The sequence below is a fragment of the Dermacentor andersoni genome, chromosome 6 (assembly GCF_023375885.2).
Source record: "Dermacentor andersoni chromosome 6, qqDerAnde1_hic_scaffold, whole genome shotgun sequence".
Classification (NCBI taxonomy): Eukaryota; Metazoa; Arthropoda; class Arachnida; order Ixodida; family Ixodidae; genus Dermacentor; species Dermacentor andersoni.
In genome coordinates this window covers 100,719,936-100,743,297 of record NC_092819.1, presented here as the reverse complement: position 1 = coordinate 100,743,297, position 23,362 = coordinate 100,719,936, and the positions used below count along the sequence as shown (strand labels likewise).

At 49.6% G+C, this 23,362-nt stretch overlaps 1 protein-coding gene across 4 annotated transcripts in view; it reads right to left on the bottom strand.

Annotated features, from left to right (window-relative positions):
- sev (receptor protein-tyrosine kinase sevenless) overlaps positions 1 to 23,362 on the bottom strand; it is a 142,722-nt gene that overhangs the window by 71,077 nt on the left and 48,283 nt on the right. The gene's annotated exons all lie outside the window — the stretch shown is intronic.

Here is a 23,362-nt window from a genome sequence, read left to right as displayed (position 1 = left end):
GTAACCCTCAGACATGGATCTTTCGGTTAGCTCTAATAGAGCAAGCCAAGCGATTTGCGACAACCCCACTCAATTGTTACGAAGGCCGGTGCCGAAAGCGAAGGCAAAGAAGCGGTCGGCTTCATTACAGTTTGCCCGCTTTCACTCATGTGGCACAATTAACGAACAACAATAGCACTCGCTAAAGTGTATGTGAACACTGGGGGCCGACGAGAGACGTCGAAGAGAAAAAATAACGTCACTGCGCACTACTTGCGAGAACGTGTGCGCGCAGCAACAGACAATGTCACTAAGTATCGCATGCGATGAAAAATGCGCAGAGTCGTGAAGTCGCTGTGTAAAACCGCCGTGATTTACGACACACATTGTGATCACTTCAGGAGGAGCAAGGCTAGACGTTTATTCCGGTAACAAACAAAGCAAGAGTTGTTGATGCATAAGTTTTCATTCAAATGAGGTGCAGACGTAGACGTGACATCGATGCTTGGCTTCATCCGTTTTACCTTTGCTTTAGCCGTTCTCTATTTTCTTTCGTTCTTCTCCTTTACATGTGTGATGAAGCCACTGATCTACAAAGGGTACTTCAGCTAGCTGCGCTTCCGATCAACAAATCATGTCTGGCACTTGAACGTCAGCGCGCGCATAAACCGACCAAATACTGTAAGCAAGCGACGTTAAACAGAAAAGAAAAAAAGAAGTCGCGAACACGTGACTCGCAGCTCGCATCAAACTGTCATTACGTTGTAAAGTTTGCCTTCGCAAAAGACACGAGAACCTCGTTTAAACCTCGCTTTAGAGATGGGCCTTTTCATTGCTCCGATCTCTGGCGACACACAACGGGCCCGCGTTGAGCATTAACGGCCAAGATGGAGGGGGCGGGGGGGGGGGGGGGGGCTCGTCTTTCGACAGGCAGTTAGAGAAACGCGATAGTCGTGTATCGTATCTTTTCCCCAGCGCGCACCCGCTCCCTCCGTAAAGGAGCCCAGCAATACACAACGTGCGGTGCGAAAATCACGACCCGTGCCGGTCGGGAGGGGGCAGCCGGCTGCTTGGCACGGCCTCGTCTCTTCGCAACTGCCTTCGCGTCGTCCTTCGCCTCCTTGCGTCGAATCGGAGCGACGCGAGATTGAAGGGGCATGCGCGAACAAAAGTCTCACACGACCAAGAGGATGAAGAAACGCGGGGAATGTGAAAATGTAAGCGGCTCGCGCCCAGGACGCGCGCAGTCGGCGAATCCGATACAAAAAGACTTGAAAGCAAGCTCATCTCTCTCTCTCGCTCTCGCTCTCTCTCTCTCTCTAGTTGCACGCGCCGACACACAATAACACACACGATCAATGCACGCCTGCTGCGACGCTGTCATCGGCCCGTCGGTCGTGCCCTGACTTTTCTGTATAAGCAGACACGACAGTCACGTCAGGGAACCCATTTTGCGAAGATATTGCAGCGTGTGGAACGGGGATGCGACGCGGAAAGAAAAATGAACAGATGACCGAAGAAAAGATAAAAAAAAAAAAAAAAGATACTCCAGAGGAAAGGCCAATGTTTGGATATGCGCCGATCGCGATCATTTAAACATTCGCTTCCCTCGTGTCCTTTTTCTCTGGGGAAATGAACTGAGACTGCTGGGGCATTAAGCTAGCTCATCACGACGCTTCAAGAAAAAGAGAAGAGGGGTGGGTGAAGGGGGGAGGGGTAGAAGAGTTTGTTTTCTCGTCTGTCATCGCCGTTTAGCCTCATGTCCTCTTTGACTGCCGATAGAGGTCGTGACCTATCTGCGTCCTCCTTTCACTCTCTCCTTCTTTCCTTTCTGTTGCTCCCTCTTTGGTGCTTCTGCCGAAGAAGTTTGCGGCAAGTACGTCTTCTGGACCAATCGTGATGAAGCTTTACGTTTTGTCACATATGCAAGAAAGGGCCAGCGAGTGTGTTGTCAAGCTGGGGACAAAGTCTCTCGTGTTCCTTGCGCAATATTTCGCCACATAGTCATTAAAGCTATGGCGGAACATAAAAACTCTAGCAGATGAAGGCGTTGACCATATATATAGTGAATATGGCGCGCAAATGTGGTTCGTACGCAAAATGCCTTGAAAAGGGTAATTTAAGCCTCGCTTTCGGCACTACTAATCATTCTTTTTCTGTCAAAGAAATGCGAATATATTTTTGAAAGCTTAGCTCAGCAGTTCAAACATACTTGTGGTGGATCTTTGGCGTCCCTATATGATATCTGTAGGTGCCAATGTGTAGTATATCAGAAACTGTACCCACCCGCTTGGAGTGTAGGACTGTTTTTTGATGATTACGTTCCTTACAGCAGGTGCGGCTGTTGCTCTTCAGTTCATCAGCAAAAGCTCTAAGAACGTTTTTAGATGCAAAAGCAACCTCTGCGCCTACTTATGATGGCATTGACCAAACCAGCCGCTAGTTTATCACAATCGTAACCGACTGGGGACGCCAACCCAGGGTGCAAACTGCACCGCTACAAAGATAATCAAGAATTACGACTCTTGGCAAGGGCGCCATTCCTGACAATGTCGAGAAACTGCTGTAGTAGGGCTACACATGAGGAAGTGCGTAGGCGATTCTATCAATCTCTCATACTACGAACATTTCGAGCCCTTGACCATGGCTACGGCGTACAGCAGATGTTGAGACGTGGGTAAAATGTGCGCCGCCTCATCATGCCCACTTGGAACCTAAGTCGGCTAACCTACATCAGAGAATTTGAAAACAATCGAAGCTGAGGTCCTAGCCTACTTAAAGTACCGGGTGGTTCGATAAGTGTTGAATCTATAGTAAAGCCTGAAGAGAACGTTTATCGTGCCGTTCACCCGGCTTTAGAAGTCGGTGAGTGTTATAGTAGGTAGGCTTAAATGGGGACTAACTGGAGAGGTTGGAAGCAGTAGCTAAGTGTTATGTTACACTTATGTGTTCACTGTTATGTTCGCATAAGTGGAAACACATGTGTCAGCAATATTTGCCGCGACTTCAATAGCATTTACTTATACAACTATAATATCGCCATTCCTGCTACTTTCTTTTCACAGAGAGTCATTGAGTTCCCTACAGGCAATATATTGGGCGTCTATTGCAGTTATCACCATCACGTTTCCGTAGCATAAGAAGCACACACACAAAAAACACGGTTCCAACCGAGAGTGGATCCCGGGTTTGTCACGCCTGAGCCATCCTGCCACCTTCCACACGATGGCTTAGCAAAGAAAGCAAGGGCAGCTACACAACAACAAAAGGGAGCAGTGATGGACAAAGACATATTTGCTGTTGACAGCGACTCAAACCACCGCCTTCCTTCGACGCTAATTCGACAAACACGCCAGCTAAAATAATACGCGAGACAACAAAGTAGCGAAGAAGGAGTCACAAGGCGTTTAGGATAACCAAAACAAAAAAAGTCGAGCAGAGTCAGGTCCCATACGGCGACAGCGAGGAAACAGGAGAGACCACTGGTCAACCAAACTCAACACGTCATCAATCAACCTGACTGACTGTGCACTGTTCGCAGGCCGGGAAGGGCAAACACAAACTTCGAGAAATGTTTTGTTTTTCATCTGCTTCCCACTGAGTGGCAAGTGTAGGACCCTGTACGGGAGCAATGACTTCTTAAAAGTGCTCAGAGTGCAGCCACAGACTGCGCAGTGTATTGCTAATGAAAGCACCAGAGACTGCGAATAGGCGCCTATTAATTTATCGAGCAGTAGAAACTGTGGAGCGACGAACTTCTGGGATAGTTGCAGTGTACCTGTCTGCTAGCAAGCTTTTGTGCCATCAATTACAGCTTATTATAAAAGAAATACTAAGAAACTGAAACGCGCTGCCCACACAAGAAGGCTCACACTCGTGTGAATGATCATCACCGCCGAAATGCAAACAAAAGATAAACAAAATTATTACACATGTCTCTATAATTTACCTGCTTTTCACAACTTATTTGCGTTTCGGCTAACAGGGCACACTGCAAATTAAAAAGTGGGTTAATACACCATGCATAAGCTCACTCAAGCCTACTCTGTCTTTTAGGGGAATGTCCCTGAAAATAAATAACTGTGTGCTACGCTTTTGCAGTCATGTGTGTCGAGGGACTATTTTGACGTCGAACAGTCGGCCAGTCAGATGACCCTTGAAAACAACTACGTTACAAAGAACTGTGGGATTTAGAAGAGGCTGCGGAGGTGATTGAAAGAGCTCAATATGCAACTGCCTCGACAAGCGCGTATATCACTGGTCATTCTCAAGTCTGCTGATACGTCATGATTGGACGCGACAGCCGCGCGGTTAGTACAGAGCTAGCTTTTGTGTTCAAGAACAAGCGACTGGGGGAAGGAACACAGATACGTAAACAAATACACAGAGAGAGAGCCTTCGAAGTGGTACCGCAAGGCGCAAAGCAGGACACACCCCAGACTGCCCACAGCGACTTGATGCAAGCGTGTTCGCTTTTGACCTTGCGCGGAAAAGACCTCAAGCCGACGCCCAGCACTCCCAAGAGCAGACGACGCTCAAAAGCCGAAAGCAACGAAGAGGATGAAGAGCTCAACCTTCCCTTTCTTTCTTTCTTGTTCGTGCTCTGCGACTGCTCAATAACGACTTTTCCCTCCTTAAAAGAAAACAAGGCCCTCCGCCATCAACAGAAAGACGTCGCCAGTCGGTCGAGCTGTTCGGTAAAGAGGCGAATAGGAGAAGTACCAAATAAAATGCAAAAGAAAAAAAAAAGCGAGCAACAGCTAAAGCCTACAGATAGTAAACGAGAGAGGAGAATAGAGACAAGGCTGGCGCCCTGTTTCTATCTGGCCGTGTTTTTTGGGGGGGTTCCGCCAAGCTAGTCTGTTCCTTCCCATTGCGCGGAGGAGAGGAAGACGGCGGCGCCACGCCTCGACGTAATTTGACACCACCTTTTGCAATTACGAGCCCAAAAAGATTCGCGGGGGCCCCGGGAATCCTTGGAAGTGTGGGCCTCCGTTCTTCGCCTTACTTCGAGAGAAAGAGAGAGGAAACGCTTTATTGGGGCTTCGTCGGCAGCCTAAGCAAGTGTACAACAAGACTTGCTGCAAACTCGTGAATAACTTTACTCGCAGTACATGCGCACGTCGGAGTTGCAACTGTAGGTTTCAGAAATCGCGAATTCTGGCGCGAAGCTTAGTCTGCTTAGCAGAGCAACTTACTGTAGCGTTCCCATGCTTATCGGGAAAATGGAATAAACAGAAACTTCGTGGTCTTAGCTGACAGATAAAAGTGTTTGCGTCAATGCGTCATATATGGTAATAGGATACAGGCAAGTAAGACAAGCGAGAAAAAAAGGAGGCACAAATAAATCAAAAGATGTAAGGGACATAAGCAAGCTTTTCTTCGTATTGTTATCAGCATAATAAGCCGAGGAAAACTCTTGAAGAAAGCAAAGTTTAAGGGTGTGCTCTTTGTGAATGCCTGACACTCTGTTATCTCCTAAAGCCTACATACCTTGGCGTCTACTGATGAACGCGCGCTCCTTGTTTGGAGCACAACGATAAACAATGGGTCTGCCACAGGAGATGGCTCGACACTGAGAGAAACCATGACCCTCATGCGACGCTCTGTTCCCCCCAGCTTTCCCTCTTCTTCTTTTCTTTTTTACTTTCAAAGGCATATTAGGAGCCGCTATCATATAAGTCTGCTGGAGAGGTCTTTATGGTCTGGTACCAGGGCCCTCAAGCATCGCAGGTCTTCCGCACCATAAACGCAAGGCAGAGCAGGAGCTAGTCACGTGGCTTACACAATGTGCGGTCTGAGAGACAAGGGCTCTGTCTCAAGGCTACGACCGTGACCCGGTCAGGGAGCCACTCTAGGAACCGCTAGAGTGCCCACATGCAACGTCCTGAGCACACATCGATATCCTTGGCCTTGGGCACTACCGAGATTTTCGAAGTAGCCTCATCTGAGTCAGGCGCCGTGTAATGACGTGCACTAGGTGGCGCCATGTGGCACTTTCTCGGGAGCATGGCTATGTCCGTGCCAGAGGCACGGGCAGCTTTTGCGCAAATTTTTAACGTCCTTCTTCCTCTCCTTTTTTTCTCGTTTAAGCCACCATCAGGCAGTAGATGTTCAAGGGCCCCTTCTCTGAACATGATTCCAGAAGCTTGGACACTCCACGATAAAGCTGGACGTCTATGTCTAGGTGGAAACTACCCCACCCCCTCCCTGGTACAATCACTAGCCTGCTGCTACGTACTTTCCACCCTACACCCCCCTCCCCATTTTAACATAACTAGGACTCCGAACTGTCTGCTCGTTCTGACGGCCCTTGCAATCGCATAGGAAAGATGGTATTTATAAAGAAATCGCACATAATCGCAAACCTCAGGATAATTATCTTGTACCCGTCTTTCGTCACAGTGAGGCTTCCTTGAATCTTACTAAGCACATGGCGAGGAATATCTCACACTGGCTTTCATTATTCGAGGTTGCGCTTCTGGGCACAGCGCAGTCCAAGCAACTATAGGAGTTGAGACAAGCCCGCGACTAGGAGACACGCCTGCATCGCACACATGACCCAACAGCACACCCCGCGCAACGAACGCGGGGGCGCTGCGCCCGGCAGAGCCGTGTGGCCGTGCGAGCAGAGCGGGACGGCCAGCGATAGATGCGGCCACATGCACTGCGCATCGAACAGTGCGGAGGGCGCCTGGTCGCAAGGCAGCGTCTCGTGTTTCCACCACTGCGAGCGCTGGTCTGTGCCAGTCCCTCCGCCTCTTTGCGTTTTTCTTCGTCTTCTTCACCGCCTCCTCCTCCCGAAGGCGTGCGGGCAAGCGAGCCGAGTCGTGTACCGCCAGACGCAGAACTGGCGGCGCTGCAGCGACGAGCCCTGTGCCTGTGGCCATGCCATGCTCAGTCGCCGGGCGGTATCCTATTCGCCTGACAGGGGCGTGCGCCGAGACACAGAACAGAATCTTCCCCCGAACTGACTCGCTAACTGCTCGCAGTTATCACGAAAACGACGCGGTGCCCTCCCTGCGGCCCCCTCTTCCGCCCCCTGTCTGCAGTCGCCTGGTTCCTTCCTCCGTGGTGTGCACACTCTCTCAGATTTCGACCGTTCCGGGCGAATTGCAGTCGACCTAGCCAAAAAACCGCAACTATATACAGCGTGGCCCCGTGTTTCTTGGGTGATTCCGCGCAAGGGCGTGAAGCCGAATAAGTGAAGACGAATATTTGTTGCCTGATCTTGAGAAAGATTGCCGTGAGTTTCGCAAGGCTTCATTGAAATTTCCGCATTCACAACGCACCTCTATTCTTTTTCTTTATTAGTATATTTTTTTATCCTTGTACCCGCAGTATACCAAAGCGTTCAACAGGTTTCTGCGAGTCCCGCAGAGGCAGGTCAGGAGCTGTGACGTTCAGCTGTTGAGCACGAGGTCGAGGGTTCGGTTCCCCGGCAGCTGTGCGCGGTTACATTTCAATGGGGGCGGAATACGAGAACGCTCTTCTATTATAGAAATTACACGTTCAACCAAAATGGTAGAAATCATTCGAGGGGAACTCCACGACAGCGCTCTAACAGGCACTGCGTTTCTTCCGGGATGTCGAGCCTAATGAAACAATTGGCTTCCCGCATAACTTGCTGCTTGGTGATCGATTCACAGCGATGTTCAATAACCATGCCGACGAGTCGATCTGGTCATTGCACGCCGTGCTGCCCGCAGTTATGCTGGTTTGCCAGTCAGTTACAGAGAATAATTGCTCGCGCACAGAGAGCCTTTCTAGTTGCCTCTATTGTGTAAAGCACCACGGTGCAACGCGCGGTGATATCAATGGCTCCGTCGACAAGGTACGAGCGCGGATGAGCGCACTGATCATGTGGCATTGTGCGCACGGCTACGTTGAATTCGTCCCATGCCATGCAGGCATGCGTGTAGCACGGGCTCATGTTATAGATTAGAGCAAGAGAGAGAGAGTGCGATATCTATGCAAGTGCGGTGCGTGAACATCTTACTCTTTTTTTTAAATATACAGTGGCTCATATTTGTTGTGGCCATTAAGATGACGTAAAGCAATAGCCGCTGTTAAGCAAACATTTCTACCGTGTCGGTTGACAAACTCTGTTGGAATGGTCGAGTCATTCAGTGCCCACGACGCAATTCACGTTAGGAACTGCGGACTGCGAAATACTCCAGTCGGTGTGGAACGGTTGTGACGGCAATAAACAGACCAGTTGCGATAATCATGACTGCCGCAAGCCAGTTCGGCATAACGGCGCGGTGCCGATCAACGCTCGGTCGTCCCTATTTGCTGATGTGTATATGAGGGAATAGCTCGCGTGCTTACGTTCACAATATATACGCGTGCTCCAATTATACAATCTCCCTACACGCCAAGCTTAAAAGTGGGGCTCTTGAAGTTAGCCTCACTACAAGTCGGTGCGGGGGAATTGCGACTCTTCAACGTGACTTCCTGCGCAGACAGCACGTTTTCTTTCTTTCTTTCTTTCTTTCTTTCTTTCTTTCTTTCTTTTTTTACCTCACGAGAATCATGCATCTCAATCGGGCACCAGCATGGAGGCGAACACGTAAACAGAAAATCCAGCTGTTTTATACAGACCAATACGTGGAGCACACCCCTACGGGCTTTCGTCTCTACAGCCCTCAGTTAACCCTCCTCCTCCTCTCTATTTGACTCTCTCTCTCTCTCTCTCACGCGCGCGCGGGCACGCATGGCCTTGTGAAAAGGACTAGCCCGACCTAGAGCTCAAAGAGGTGCACTATAGGCGCGCCGCTCATCAGGCTGCTCATTAGGCATTCACGTATACGCACGCGTCCCCGACGAGTCAGCCGGCGTCGGCCGTGCCGAAGTGGTGGTGACTGCGCGTATTGTTCTCCATGCGGCGTGGCGCTTATATGCATACGCGTGACGCCATCGCATGCGGTGTAACGCGGCGAGCGCATTTATTTTGCGACGGCGCTGACGACGGCACGTACACACACCGCGTGGCTCGGTGCAGTCGCGTGTGAACAAGCGGGAGCGATCGCGGGCGTATATATATATAAACCTGAATGCCGCCACGGCGTCACGCGTAATTGGTCGCCCTCACAGTGTTTCGAAAGACGCTATATGCAGGGCAAGCTTTGATCGGTGTTGCTATCCGCAACGAAAGTACACAGAGGCGGTTTTGTCGCGTTCGTGCGTAAAACACTGAAGCACTGTACTATACATCTAATGAGGACTTCAGAAATCCAGCCGTACGCATATGCCACAGGCTCGCAAGAAGTGCGATTCCATACGCGGGTGACATTTCGGAAACGAACGCTGCATAGAGATACGACTAGCGGCGTAAGGACGTGACGGGACAACCCACGTAACGCCTGAGCCGTGTCATACATCCGCGACGTTCGATATTTCGCGTTGTTTCCGAAAAATGCGGCAAGGACCACGCTCGCCCAGTGCGCCGGCATGTGCAGTGTATCAGCTAGATACGCTAGACAAATGCTGCGCATGTCGACGCGTTGGGCGAGCCTGCGCCTTTGCGTATATTAAATAATACCCCAGTACAACAGCAGTGGCGCGTTAATATATAAATACTCAAATTTCTTCCCTACTACGCCTAAAACAGTTTCTGGGACGTGATACATGTTTGCAAGATGCAAGCGTGCGTGTGTAGATGCAGTTTATATGAACAGCTGCGGACATATGCAGTGAATAAATTTACTTAGCTTACTCTATAGCTGTATAGCTGTAGCAGTAGCAAGACTTATTCACAAGAGTTGCCGACAGCAAATACGGCGCTTTCTTGCTCACCGGTTCACCGGTACTGTTTTGAGGCTGGACATACCAGAGACAAAAACAATATCGCAAAGCCGAAAGTGATCACTCGATCAAAGTATAATGACTAAGTGATGAATGCGCAAAGGAAGACGGGTTTCTCGCACAAAAGACTATAGGCGCGCCATTGACGAACCACAGACGGCAAAGGTTTGCTGACGTCACACTACTTCACAGTGTGCAGCTGCATACATATGCAGCACGCCGACGAGAGCGACGTTTTGACGTTATGGAAACGGATTTCTCGGATGCACTCGAGAGACTGGTAACCATGGCTCAAGACTTATGCGAGCTGCTCGCTCGGTTGCCACAACGTCCCGGCAGGCTCAAGGGCGAGCGCATAGGCTAGACGAGAGAGCAATTCAGATGGCCGAGCTTTTAAAGCGTCGTCCTTGGGTCGTGCCAAAAGAAACACGCCTGCATTCCATTCGTATAGGCACGAATGGGCGGAAGTGGGATCTTCAATTTCCTTTTTTCTTTATTATTTTTATATAGTTGTCTAGCAATGCAAAAATTTAAACTACCGCAGCAAAGAGTCACCAAAAAAAAAAAAACATATCTTAATAAAGCTACAGTATACGGTTAATTGTGTGCATTGCAAAACGACCATTGCGGGCAGATAAGTTTGTTGGCTTGGATGGCGTTTATAATTCGCTCTAACAAATTTAGCAGAGAATATCTGCAATGCGCGTAAGAATGGGTGGAATACGTAACAAGGACAGTCCCAGCTAATGAGCGGAGGACTGCACGCCGACTTATGTGCTCAAAAGTATGTTGCTCATAAGCACCTTTATCGACGGAAAGGTAGTTTGCGATAGCACACTGAAGAAACGTATTAAGCAGTGCGAAGTGTACTGCGAAGTGTACTGCACGTTTGCTGTTGTGGTCCTCTGCCCCGCCACAGATCTCAGCGTTCTTCTTAGCTAGCAGAAGCTGTGCTTTCGCATTATACCCGCGCTTTCTTTCAGCAAGCCAAGCAGCATCGATTTATAAATCGCATTGTTGCACTAGACTGCACGATCGAGGATGCCTGCACAAGTGCCATACGGGTGCCAGTGCATAATGCCGATTCACACGGCCTGTCACGGCTGTCGCATGCAATGCATTGCACAGTGTCGTAAGCAATCCAAATAGAGCTTTCCTTCTTTCTTTTCTTCTTTCTTTTTTTCCCCTTTTTCTTTCTTGAGAAACTGCATGTTGGCGCATGACGATTATTCACCAACCAGCAAATATGTTCCCCGTAACTCAGACAGCCTTTGTGGACAAAACACTTACCCCTGCGAAGGCACTGCACAGCTTTGACTCTGTTTGCTGGCACTTCCTTACGTTATTACGAGCCAAATTTATACTGTTTAACCCGAATGAAACTACAGTCAAGAAAGTTCTGATGTTCTGTGTTTTTTCTGCAATAAAAAAACGTTCTCACGTTCATCCGGGTGTCTTGCATAATGCAAAACGATGTTGTTAAGAAAGAAACCAAAAATAGACCGGCAAAACATTCTCAATGGCTGGTTTCACATTTAATTTGCTTCATTCGCGCCACTTGACTTCACGCCTTAGCGCATTTTAATCGTACCCTTCGTTTCCGAAATACGTGTATCGTGTGCCCCTCTCTATTGGCTCCATTTAGTCGTCGTTTTCCAGTGACCCCATGAGTTCATTTTTACGCTTCAAGAAACTACACAGGGAAGACATAGCTTTCTCAAGACCACTGAAACTAATAGTAGAGAGAAAGGAAATAAATATTACACCTAAAAGGGAAAGAGGAAATACCCACTTTCTTTTACGTCTTCGAAACACGTATAGAACACCGAAATTGGATGATAAATGATTAAAAAAAAAACGAAACGAAGGAAAAGAAGCCGCTGAAGAATATCAAGAATCAACGTCAAGAAAGTTGGCGCCAACTTGACAGCATGGCCAGTGCAAGGAGCAGACAATAGGCCTACCAAGCCCGAGAGCCATTGACCTCTTTCGCTCGAAGTGGCCGCTTGAAACGGAATCGAGCGGAGCAAAGGCATCCTCCGAGGCGCCAAAGGATCTCTTGTTCTTGTTCTTGTACTTGTTCTTGTTCTCGTTCTTCTTCTTGTGATGATTTCTCCACAGGAACGCCAACGAATTGATCGGCGAAACGCTTCGCTCCTCTCGATTCTGCACCCCCGCGGAAGCCTGCTCCCTTCCTTCGGGAGACCGATGAAGCACGCCACGGCATCGACCCGGTAGAGTGGGCTCCACACGTCCCAGGAAACGATGGGCCGCGGTAATGTACCGGCGCTTGCACTCACGACGGCAAGAGTAATGAACGGCAGCAATTTCCGTCGGCCGCGAACAACGAGGACATGCGTCTCGAAAGTGTATAAAAGCGACTTATAACAAAACGACTAGAGGACGGATGAACGAAATCGCAAGCAGCGAAATGTGGGAACAGGGCCGAGAAAGTCACGCTAAACTTCACTGCTGGTGCCGCAGAGACAAAAAAAAAAAAAATACAGAGAAACGAACTTAGTTCTCAGCGAGGGTGAAGGAAACGTTTCAGGAGTCAAGCCTCGTTGGATAGCAATGGATGCGGACGAGGATGCGCGCTGGCGCGGCTTACAATAAGCTGCGAGGCTGCGAAGCAGGAAGGAAGAGGGGAATAATAATAATAAAAAAAGAACAGAGGCCGCTTGTCTCGACTTCGCTTTTGTTACAATCTGCTCGGGCTCGCTTCGGTGTGTTGCCCCCGTGGCCGAGTCAAGCCGGCGTTGGTCTCGTGCACGAGGAAAACCCTGGCGCGAAGGAGGGGGTGCCCCGCCTTGGATGCGTGGTGAACTCGGCTCCAGAGTGAACGGCACTTGAGAGAGAAGCGTGGTTGGAGAAGGGCGAGCAGCGCGATGGTGCGAAGGATGTAGAGGGGATCTCGGAAAAAAAAAAAAAAGAAAGCTAGGCGAAGGACGACGACGTTTGCCAACGACGGCAACTCGAGTTCCGCCGAGGCGGAGGGAAATTTCTTTTATATTTCTTTTTTTTTTCTCACTAAAGTTACAGAGCTCACGCACGCGCCGCGAGCATCAAAATCCGGGGCTCAAAAGCGGGCACACGTATACATTTCCCGAGTATAGCATAGTTCCGTGCAGTGAAGTGAACCTTATACCTCTATACTGTCCCGTCAGTCAGCCACTGTCCCAACAAGGTTGTTAGCTTCTACAGCTGCATGAAGTACGTCATCAGTACTCAAACCATATTTTTGCATCGCATTGAAAAAAGAAGTGGCCGTCATATATGACACCTTAGGATGATGTATGTTAATGAAATATTAGGATGAATGAATGCGTGGTAAAAATTACGCGGCAGTTAGTGGCGAAATACTAGGCAGATCTGTTCCCCGATCACTCTGTGCATTAATGAGCGAAATAAAGAGACTACGAGACGCCTTTCGCGAGAATATAGTCAGTATGCTGACTTTGACATGGTTCGCGTTTTCTGTAAGTGGTGCTGCTCCATAACAATGATATTAAGAACAAAGAATGGCAACTGCTTTGTTAGCTATAGCGAAAAGAAAATTCGAAACGTGATAGGGGAGGAGGAGAGGGGTCACCGACGCTTCTTTAAAGACCACCAATTCGTTTTTCAAGCCGGACCAAAATGTCCTCACGCCATCACCCTATATCATTCGCCGTTCGCTGTAGAGGTGGACCCTGCCGTCAGCCGTGGTTGCAACGGGCATCGGTTGTACACGCTGCCATCGGAACCTGCTAAAATGTAACTCTGCTCCCTATTACATGCTTTACGCTCTGTTCACGAGAGGCCAGCAAATGGCCTTGAATCGATGCCGGCAGCGCACAAAGTCGAAACTGCTTCCACAAACTTGCAGAGGGGCGTTGTCATTGACAGTCCTTCCGCGTGTAATTTTCGAGCGTATACTACGCGCTTTACACGAACAACCCGATCGCGAGGAAGGAAGGGACTGTACGTTCAGTCGCGCAAGCGTCGCAGGCGAACGTATGCGTTCCTCGCGCGCTGCATCCTTCGCTGGTGTTGCGTGGAGCAGCGAGCCGCGCAGGCGCTGCCGTCTCGAGCATCCATCTCTTCCTCCTGCAGTCCCTTTCGGTGCCTTGCGCTCTCCCAGCTCAGACGGGGCCCGGGCAATTAACCCCAATTGAAAAGTGCTCCCCTCAGCGCCGCCTCGTCTGGAACGGAGAGCCGTTGCCGAGGGCGCTGCTCGGCGCGTTGCTCAGCGCGCGTCGGCAATGGGCAGCGGCTTTCCTGCGCGCCGCACGGAAAACCGCGGCGCTGGCGCGGCGACGCTGCGTCACAATTCGAGCGAGTCCGAGGGTTTAGTTGGATCCAACACGCTCCAGCAAGGGGAAGTCTATAGCCTATTAACTAAAACCGATTATCAAACCAGTGTGGTTGCGATTGTGATGGTATTGCGCTACACGGGCCTGCCTGAGCGCCCGTTTCCTCGTCGAGTATGTCTCCGCGAGTGGACCAGCCCAGTCACTCGCAGAAATGGGAGAACGAGTAACGCTATCTTGCGCAATATCTGCAGTCCCTCAGGAAAAACTAACACTTGTACAGGTTCGTAAAGGTACCCTCTCCTTCTCATGCTGTCAAGAAACCAGTATGAATTGGAGAACATAAGCTCTCACATCGGTGTGTGTGCGGTCGATACGCTTTCGCATGCTCATGTCTTTTAGCGGTTAATGTCTTTTAATGTCTGTTTTAATGTCTTTTAGTGGTTTTACTGGTTAAGTTGACGGCTCAATGCAATATTGTTACGCGAACAAAGGATTAAGAACTGGAAACTTTTTACAAATTATACTTACAAAGGATAACTGCAGCGCTGGCAAGTTCAGCCAACAGCTCGAGAGCCAGAAAGCATTCGTCGTCTTGGTCGGGGCGCCCGCGTGCATCGTCCACAAGGAACACGCAATGTGCATGTATCAATATTATATCGATTTAATCGGGCTTCATCTACTTGCGGTTCGACTTGTTCACGTAGTGCATGTCCGCTGGGTATGCACAACACACGTAGTGCCACGCCGTCTCTTAAAAAGCGCGCTGAGAGTTGTTTGCAACGACTCAGAAGCAGCCTACAACAATATAGCGCGAACGTTCCTGATTCTTTATCGTGGGACGCGAATTATGTGAGCGTCTATAATAACAATCATTAGGCCCTTAACATTGGTTAAAGGCACCGTCGTAGGTCTGCAACTGTCTTATAGCAATTGCCCGCCGCGGTGACTCAGTGGATATACGGTGTTTTGATGATAAGCGTGCATGAGGTTGCGGGTTCGCTTCTTGAGGCTGCTGCAGCCGCATTCTCAGAGTCGGAATGCAAAATAACGAACGAATACATTAATTGCGCTGCACGTGAAGGGACCCAAGGTGGTCGAAATTTATTCAGAGCACATCCCTCTGGAGTCTATAATAGCCCGAGTGTTGCTTTGCGGCATCACACCATAATTGTGCTAGCTTTCTAATGCGAACCACACATCTTCCTTGGTGCCACTCTTCTGACTATATAGTGTCCTGAAATGCTTTCGCGGGCGAATATACATCTGGAAGCTTTCCTGTTTCCCTTGAACTCAAACGCGCGACAGGAAGATCGTGTTCAAAAAAGACTAAGGAACAGCGTTATTATTAACCGCGAGGAACGTGTGAAAGTTACTATTAACTCGCGTGACGCACTCACTGACGCACGTTATAACGCGGCCGAGAAGGAAGGTGAAGTTTAAACGAAACACAGGAGGACAACGCTAGGAGGAAAGCGTTGTCACCGTGAGCCGTGAGACCGCGCCTAGCGAACAATGGAGAGACAAGAGACGGCTGCAAGGTTGCGGAAAAGGGTGATCGAGAAAAAGTACGAGAGTCCATAGAGAGGAGCAAGTGGACGCGTGGGCTCATTGCCGCGGAAAGCCAGCTGTCTGGTGCGTCCTCATTTGGGCCGGCCAGTCCAGCGGCCGGCATCGGAGGCTCCCCGTTGCTGTAGCACCAAAAACTTCAGTGTCCGCCAGCAGATATAGGACGATAACTGGTCTGGGACAAAAAGAAAAAAAAAATCCCACGGGCCGTTACTCGTGACGTACGCAGTGCGATGGCTCTTCGAACGGCGTGATCGAACGAGTGGTGCCGCTAAGCTTCGGAGCGTGCAAACGGAGCCATATTTGCGCGCGAACGAGGTCGGCAGAGGAGGGGATGAAACACGCAGTTGCACGCGAGTAATCTTCGTGGAATGATAATGAAATGCCACTTATTACCGACTGGAGAGAGATAGAGAGACAGACTTACTGGCCATGCCTATAGCACATATAACTGTGCCTCCCCTTTTGCGTAAATGCTTGCTGTTATTACTGGAGAACGCTTCCTTAAGACCAAGGACAGGTGCGGCACGAAGAAGGACCAGGGTTATTGTATTGTGAAACTCGCACGTGCTAAGCAGTTGAGAAGATGGCCAATCCTTATAAGCGCCAACTTTAGGAGAGGACGAGCGCAAGATCGAGAATAGCGCCCTGATTTCATTCGTACCGTCGTGTCTCTAGAGCCAGTCTGGTTTAAGGACTGCAAATCGAGTGTCTCGCGATTCGTGCACAGCGAACTAAAATTTTGTATTATCTTCGTCTTCTTCATCACTTTCTTCATGTACATCAACTGCTTCATCTACTTCAACGTCATTATCTTCTTGTTCTTCATCACAGCCGTCGTATTGTCATCCTTTCCTTCTTCGTCTTTTCCTGTTTCATCATCATCTTCTGCATGTACTTCCTTATCATCATTTCTTTCATCGGCAGCCCTCTTCGGCATCTACTTTTTCATCATCACCATCATCGGCTTCTGCATCTACATCATCATCGTCATCATCAACATCGCCGTCATCATCGTTATCATCGTCTGTTGCTTCTCCTGCATGCGTTTGCCAATTGAACGCATTTTCAACATGCGACCTGCAACTCCAGAGGCGACCAAAAAAATGGTACCCGGAAATACAAGTCGCCGAAGCAATGTAATCCACCTTCTCTTCTTAGCAGCCACCGAGGAGGAAGCACCAAAGCCGAGGAACGAATTCGACGAAGAAAAAAAAAACGTTAACTTAAAAAGACGTGTCGAAGGAAAGGAGACGTCACCGCGGTACAATTTGCGAGAGGCCACTTCCCATTATTTAGTGCTGGTTGTTCGTGCGGAACGCCCGGCAACACAAAAGAACATTCACCAATTCCTTTAATTGTTTGAAACAAAGTTCTTTGTTCTAAGGAGATAGAAATCTTGACCTACAAAATGAAATGCTGATCTTATCAACGCATGAGTGGAGCCGAGTTTCCTTTATCTTAGGACATTCATAGAGGTTCCTGTATATATTTGTTGTCCTCAATTGCGAATTTAATGCGCCGCTGTATTATTAGCCATAAAGGTTCTAGATTCAACCTCAGCAATTTGTTAGGAAGTCACGTACGATAAATACAAACGGGAGATATATCGGATATGCTGACGACGACAACAAGAATGATTGAATTTTTACATGGCTACGGAGAGATTTAGTATTGAGGCAAAGTGGTGGTAAAACCGAAATGTTGCGAGAGGTGGCAATTTTCTGCTGCCAATGCCCCCATTGCATTTCTTTGCAGTCGGTAGTCATTTTCACTGAACATTCTTGTAACAACACATGTCATTATCAAAAATAATCCTGGTTACCAACACTTCCCCCAATCAAGGCCTCTCCAAACAATGACATCGCGTCAATGAGTCTCTTGGGAAGTTTGAGGAGGAGAAGGAAAGACATGGAGACTAGCCAGTGTAAATGTCGGCTGTCTACCGTAGGGAAGATTGACAGCCTCGCTATATAACGGAGCTATACGCAACAAGCCCGACGAAAAGAGCTTGCCAGTGGCAAACCCGTTTCGAGACTTCTGTCGAATGCCGCGCGTACTCGTATATCCAGCGGCAGTGCGTTGTTTCGCAAGTCGTTGATCGCTACAATGCAGTTGCGCTTTCGACATCCCAAAAAGCTGAGACACAACTTAAAACAATACTGCAGCGTCCTGCGCAGGCCGCGCACCGCATTGCCCACCGGCCGCAAGGCTCCATGCAGCCCGCGCGCTGCCCTTCGATTCGACGTCTCTCAGTGTCGGAAGCCTCCAATCTACGGGGCCTGACTCAGCTCGGCGAGACGACGAGAGAGGGGAGCAGATTTTGGAGCGTGGGAAAGGCGGCGCACCACGGGAGCCACGTATATGTATATACAGCCTATAAAGGCCGCAGCGCGGATCATTCGTGCTTAAGGGAGGACAGGAGACGGTGGGGAGGTTCTTCCTCAATTGCGTGCCGGCGATGGACAACTGTCACACCGCGCCATCGAAAAGTCTAAAGATACACAAATGCGAGCCGGAGAAGCCATTTATACACCAAGCTGGGGAACTGTGGTACGTCCGCTGGGCGGCTGCCCAAACTGATTTCTGTCAGGGTCTATTACGCTGTCCGGCAATGATCTCTTTCTCTCGCCGTGCCAGCTGTCGAGGGAGCCATAAAACTGTAGAACTTGACGAGAACTTACAATCTGGCCACAAGCCGTTGCGTCTTTGCAGTCGGGGCCCGTGTTTTCTCCAGTGCAGTATTTACGCGCGGTTGGCAAATAAAGGTGCCGACTTCTTCGATAGCGAACACGAACATCATCAGCCAAAGCGTTCGGTCAATGAGAGACCGTTCGTACGAACGAAAAGCTTTGTCGGTTCGGTCCCGGCTTTTGCATGAAAAATTGTTAGATTATGTTGACGCGATGGAAATTAAAAGCGGTAGGCACCAGACACAAAACATTACGGCGACCTCGCGAAGCAATCATGTGGGGACCTTGGTCATGTTATGCGTTCTTGCCAGAACGAAACAAGGAAGCACATGTTTTGCCTATACGGACACGCCACCGTTAGCCGCAACACGCACGTGCAGTGGTATATGGCAAGCTAATACGTTCACTCGACAAGAGAACAGCGCGAAAAGACGAAGGACAAGAAGGGCAATACACACACCAGAGCTGTGTTCAACAGAGAGAGAGAGAGAGAGAATAGGGAAGGAAAGACATGCAGGAAGGTTAGCCAGTGTAAGTGTTCAATATGTTCAACTATGCAGGCGCAATGTTCCCAATCAGTTGTGTTCAGTCTCCAACAATGCCTTTCATAAACACCATTATGAAAGGCGTGATGATGAGAGCATCAAGAGGACGACGGCGGCCGCATTTCGATGGGGGCGAAATGCAAAAACGCCCGTGGTGCACATTAAAGAACCCCCGGTGGTCAAAATTAATTTGGAGTCTCCCAGTACGTCGTGCCTCATAATCAGATCGTGGTTCTGGTACGTAAATTCCCATAATTTCGAGAGCATCAAGAGGTAAAAATACGACACGAGAAAAGAAGTTTTTAAGCTATTTCGTCAACGCAATCCCCTGGTGGGACCTATTGGACGTTTCCTAGCTTTATCATTATTTGTGTGAGCAAATTCGCTCCAATAAGAGACTCATCTGTGCCCATACGTTTCCCAAAATGGAAAATAAATTGTTACGCACTTCATAGAGGAGATGAAGGGGAAAAATAAAACCTACAGTAAATATAACTTCTGGTCTAGCCTCAGCAACTTATGTAAGGTTGCCTAAAATCCTATAGAAGAATGAACTCAAGCGAACGGTAGGAGCTGCGAACAGCAGGCGCCAAACCGTGAAGCACAGATGAGTATACGAGACATCGGCCTTTTCAGCTTTTAATAGGCCTGTCCTACCACATCTCAATTCTCATAGAGTGTTTTTTTTTTCTTTTACAGTTATTATCATTTACTGTGGCTCTTGTCTAAAACCACGACGCGACAATAAGATCGGCGGGCCGGAAACTCCCGCGCACGCTAGATGGCAATAGCGGTAAACGAGTGCAACGCATTTTTTTTTTTTTTCCTGCGCCAGAATCGACCGCTCCAGATGTTTTCACCGAATCATCGCCGCCGCTGTCGCTGCTGCCACTACCACGTCGACAACAATGGCCCGCATATACACACCGTGCCATCAGTCCGGGATAGCTCGCAGCTGGGGCGAATGTTATAGTTCCCGCCGCCGTAGATCGCCCCTCATATACGGCAGCCTTTCCGGGCTCGAGCGCGCGCTCGCGCGCATTCTAACGCAATTAGCCGGCTGCAGGAGACCACCACCATTGACCACTTCCGTTCGGTCGGTCTCGAAGCGCGCGCTTCGGGTATCGGCAGCTGAGGCGAAACCAATTTTTGAAGCGTGCTTCCCCGCCACCATCACGCTTGCCAACCTGAACGGACAGGCAGGCCCCACTAAAGGTTGGGCGGGCCGGGAGGCTGAGATTTCCGCTACACGCCTGCCCGCGCCCCGGTCCGCCGAGCGCTTCCGCAGAGGCCGCATCGACAGCAGTAGCGGGACTGGAGCTGATGAAGCCGAAGGTATAGGTATACACAGCCCCACGATAGTTGGCATACGCCTGTGCGTACGCTCTCCGGTATGGTCGCGTCATTATTTTTTGCTTCTTATAATGTGTTTTAAAGTACACAGCGTGGGTCACGGCTTCTTTTCATACCCTTTGTCTTTTATTTACTTTTTTTCATGACTGAACGAGGATGGCGGGCGCGTTCATGTGAGGAAGTGAAGACAAACCTCGGTGCGAAGACAATGCGGGACTCCGCGCGCAGGAAGTGACCCGTCGCTTCCCCTTGTTCCTGTATTGCGGAGGCCGGATGCATTTCACGCTGCTAATGGTGGCTTCCGCTTTCAGTTTGAGCGTTTCCTGCTGCGACCTATAACTGCGCGGTAGACGAGTTACGGCGTATAATCGATATTACAAGAGCTGTACATGAAGATGGCGTGTACCGTTGCTTACAATAGCTTGAGCGAAGCTTACCCAGCGGTTTCGTTTTAATCCCGTCGTGGAGATAACAATCTTCAGGTTATATATCGCTCGGATTCCCGGAGAGTGAAAAGGAGTCAATCACTCTCGCCCTTTGGAGCATAGTCTAGTTAACAGTAATATTCACAAGACAGGGAGAGAGAGAGAGAGAGAGTAATCAACCTTATGCTGTAACCAGGCGCGCGCTTTATTCGCCCAGAGTTGGGTGACCTCCTTAAGGATTTCAGGTAGCCACGACTTGTAGGCGACGCCCCGGAAAGTGATTATATATACGTATAATAACTTATAGTGACGTATGCATTCTTCCGTAGTGAAAGGGTTATTTAGCCGGTGGCATGCCTCTACGTTTCATACGCAGCCAAACGTACACGCTCTATGCCGAAGGACTGTGAAGGGGGTAAATTTTTTTAGGCGCGCCTCGATCGAGCTCGCCGGCATAGTCTCCGACTTGCTCCGCACAGCAGGTTTCTCTCTATAACTAACTGTGCCAGATAGCTTAAGCTATAGATAGCACAGTCGTCAGTGGGTCACCATGCTTTCCAAAAAAGGTTTAGTGCCATATTATGCTGCGCCTCGCTCGGCGCTCACAGCGGATCACCGGAAGGAGAACTTAAGAGAACGGCTTAACGACGTCCCCACCGGGACCGATAAATTGCCCCTGTGCACGCGATGCCGCCTCCTATTCGAAGTCTATGGTCGTGCGAAAGCACCATCCATCACTATACGCTCGCCTGGAAATAGCAGTAATTGGACACAACAACCTAATCGCATTATCTTCGATTGCCATTCCGGCTCCTGTACACAAACACACACACACACACGCACACACACACAGATATATATATATACATATATATATATATATATATATATATATATATATATATATATATATATATATATATAGCGTACTGCAGGTCGTGAACCGGCTCGCGCGTGTCCCCGTACTGGGCGCGTTTATCGGGCCTTGAGCAACGGGGTCCATTGTTTGTTGATCACCCAACAGTTACAGGACAAAAGCGAGAGCTCGCATCTCGTTCTATATATACAGCTCACTCCGGGGGGACAGTAATCCATCGGGGGCGCGCCTGTCAACAACAAACAACGCAAGACTCCGCTCTCGGGAAGTCGTTGCTGCCGCGTCACGGCGCGCGCTCTACCGGAAGACAACAATGACGACGACGACAAACACTGTTGACAGCAGGCCGCGCGATGACAGGCGCAATTATGTCGCGCCAATTAGACCGTTCGTCCACCACTCACTGGCCGCGGCATCACGGAGAGCATTTGAGTGATCGGCCCGGACGACGATCTGGATCACCCGTCTGCCACTTCCACGGCGTCAGCGCCGTGGGCTCGCGCGGGCTTTGAGGAATACCCGCCGGATATAACTTCCGCTCCTCCCTGACCGTTCCCATCGCCCGCGGGGTACGGCAAAGCAACGGAAGTGGCGGTATACACCGAAATGCACGAGAGGAGAGGAGGAAACGGGACCCTCCATTGAAAAAGCGCGTGACACCCAGCGTGTCGCTCTCTCTCTCCCTCGCTCATCGCCCTTCGCGGCTTCCTGGGAGCGGCGATGGATTCACCACCACGGGTCCACCCGCGTGGTGCTGTGGCGGTTCGTTGTTGTACACCAAAGCGTGGCCTCACCCATCCCGGCCCAAGCCACTATTGTGAGGCTTCTCCTTCTGTCGCTGCTGCGGCCGGGGGAGGGAAAGCGACGCAGAGCCCACGGTGTTCGTATATGTTTTTGGTGTCCATCTGTAATAGTGTGCACTGCTGGAGCGATCGGAGCTGACGTCTGTCAAGGACGGGAACGTTTCGCTGAACTGCCCATATGTACCGATAGTAGAGTTTTATCCCGCTACACGTTTCGTCGTGGGCCGTACAGTATTAAGGTAACATTCTGCCTTGTTGACATAACTATGCGGTTTGCCGAACGGATATATTTACCGTACGTCAGGCGCTCTTTCTCAAGTTCGCATTATTCTGAAGATAAGCGCCTGACCTTGGGTAACGTCTGCTGCCCGACAAAAGTGAAGCATGCAAACTCAATCACTCACAGCCGGCGATCGCCCATAAGGCCGCCCAGTAGCACCAAATGAGGTGATAGCTGGTTGATGTAACATGTTTCTAGTACAAAGTTCACAGCTGTATTACTTGAAGCACAGCCGAATGAAGAACTTCGTACTAAACTTGAACACCCTGCTGCAACCTCTCTCTCTCTCTCTCTCTCTCTCTCTCATGGAAGCTTCAAAGCGCAGCTGTTTCTTACATTCCACCACGCTTCAACGTCGTACCCAGCAGAACAGTCGAACCTACGACCTCGTCCTCAATAGCAAAAGCGCCATGGCAGCTGTGCGACTGCGATGGCTAAGTAACACGAGAGCGTTTAGCTTGGACAGCGGCACCGTGAATCCGCGGTATACCATGAACATGTGAAGCCGGCCGTAAGTTTCGTCATGCTGCATGGTATAGTATACGCGTAGAGCTGGTCGCCACAGGAGATGAAAAGGAGGAGGAAAGAGAGCAAATGGCAAAACGTGGACCTTGTTGTGGTTGTTATAGTTTTGAAAAACTAGCTTGTGCTTTTCTATTCTCCGGGTTTCTTCTTTTTTTCTGTTTCTTTTCCCTGCTTTGGTCGCAGAGTGGCCCGTTTTTGTTGATTGAAAAGCTGT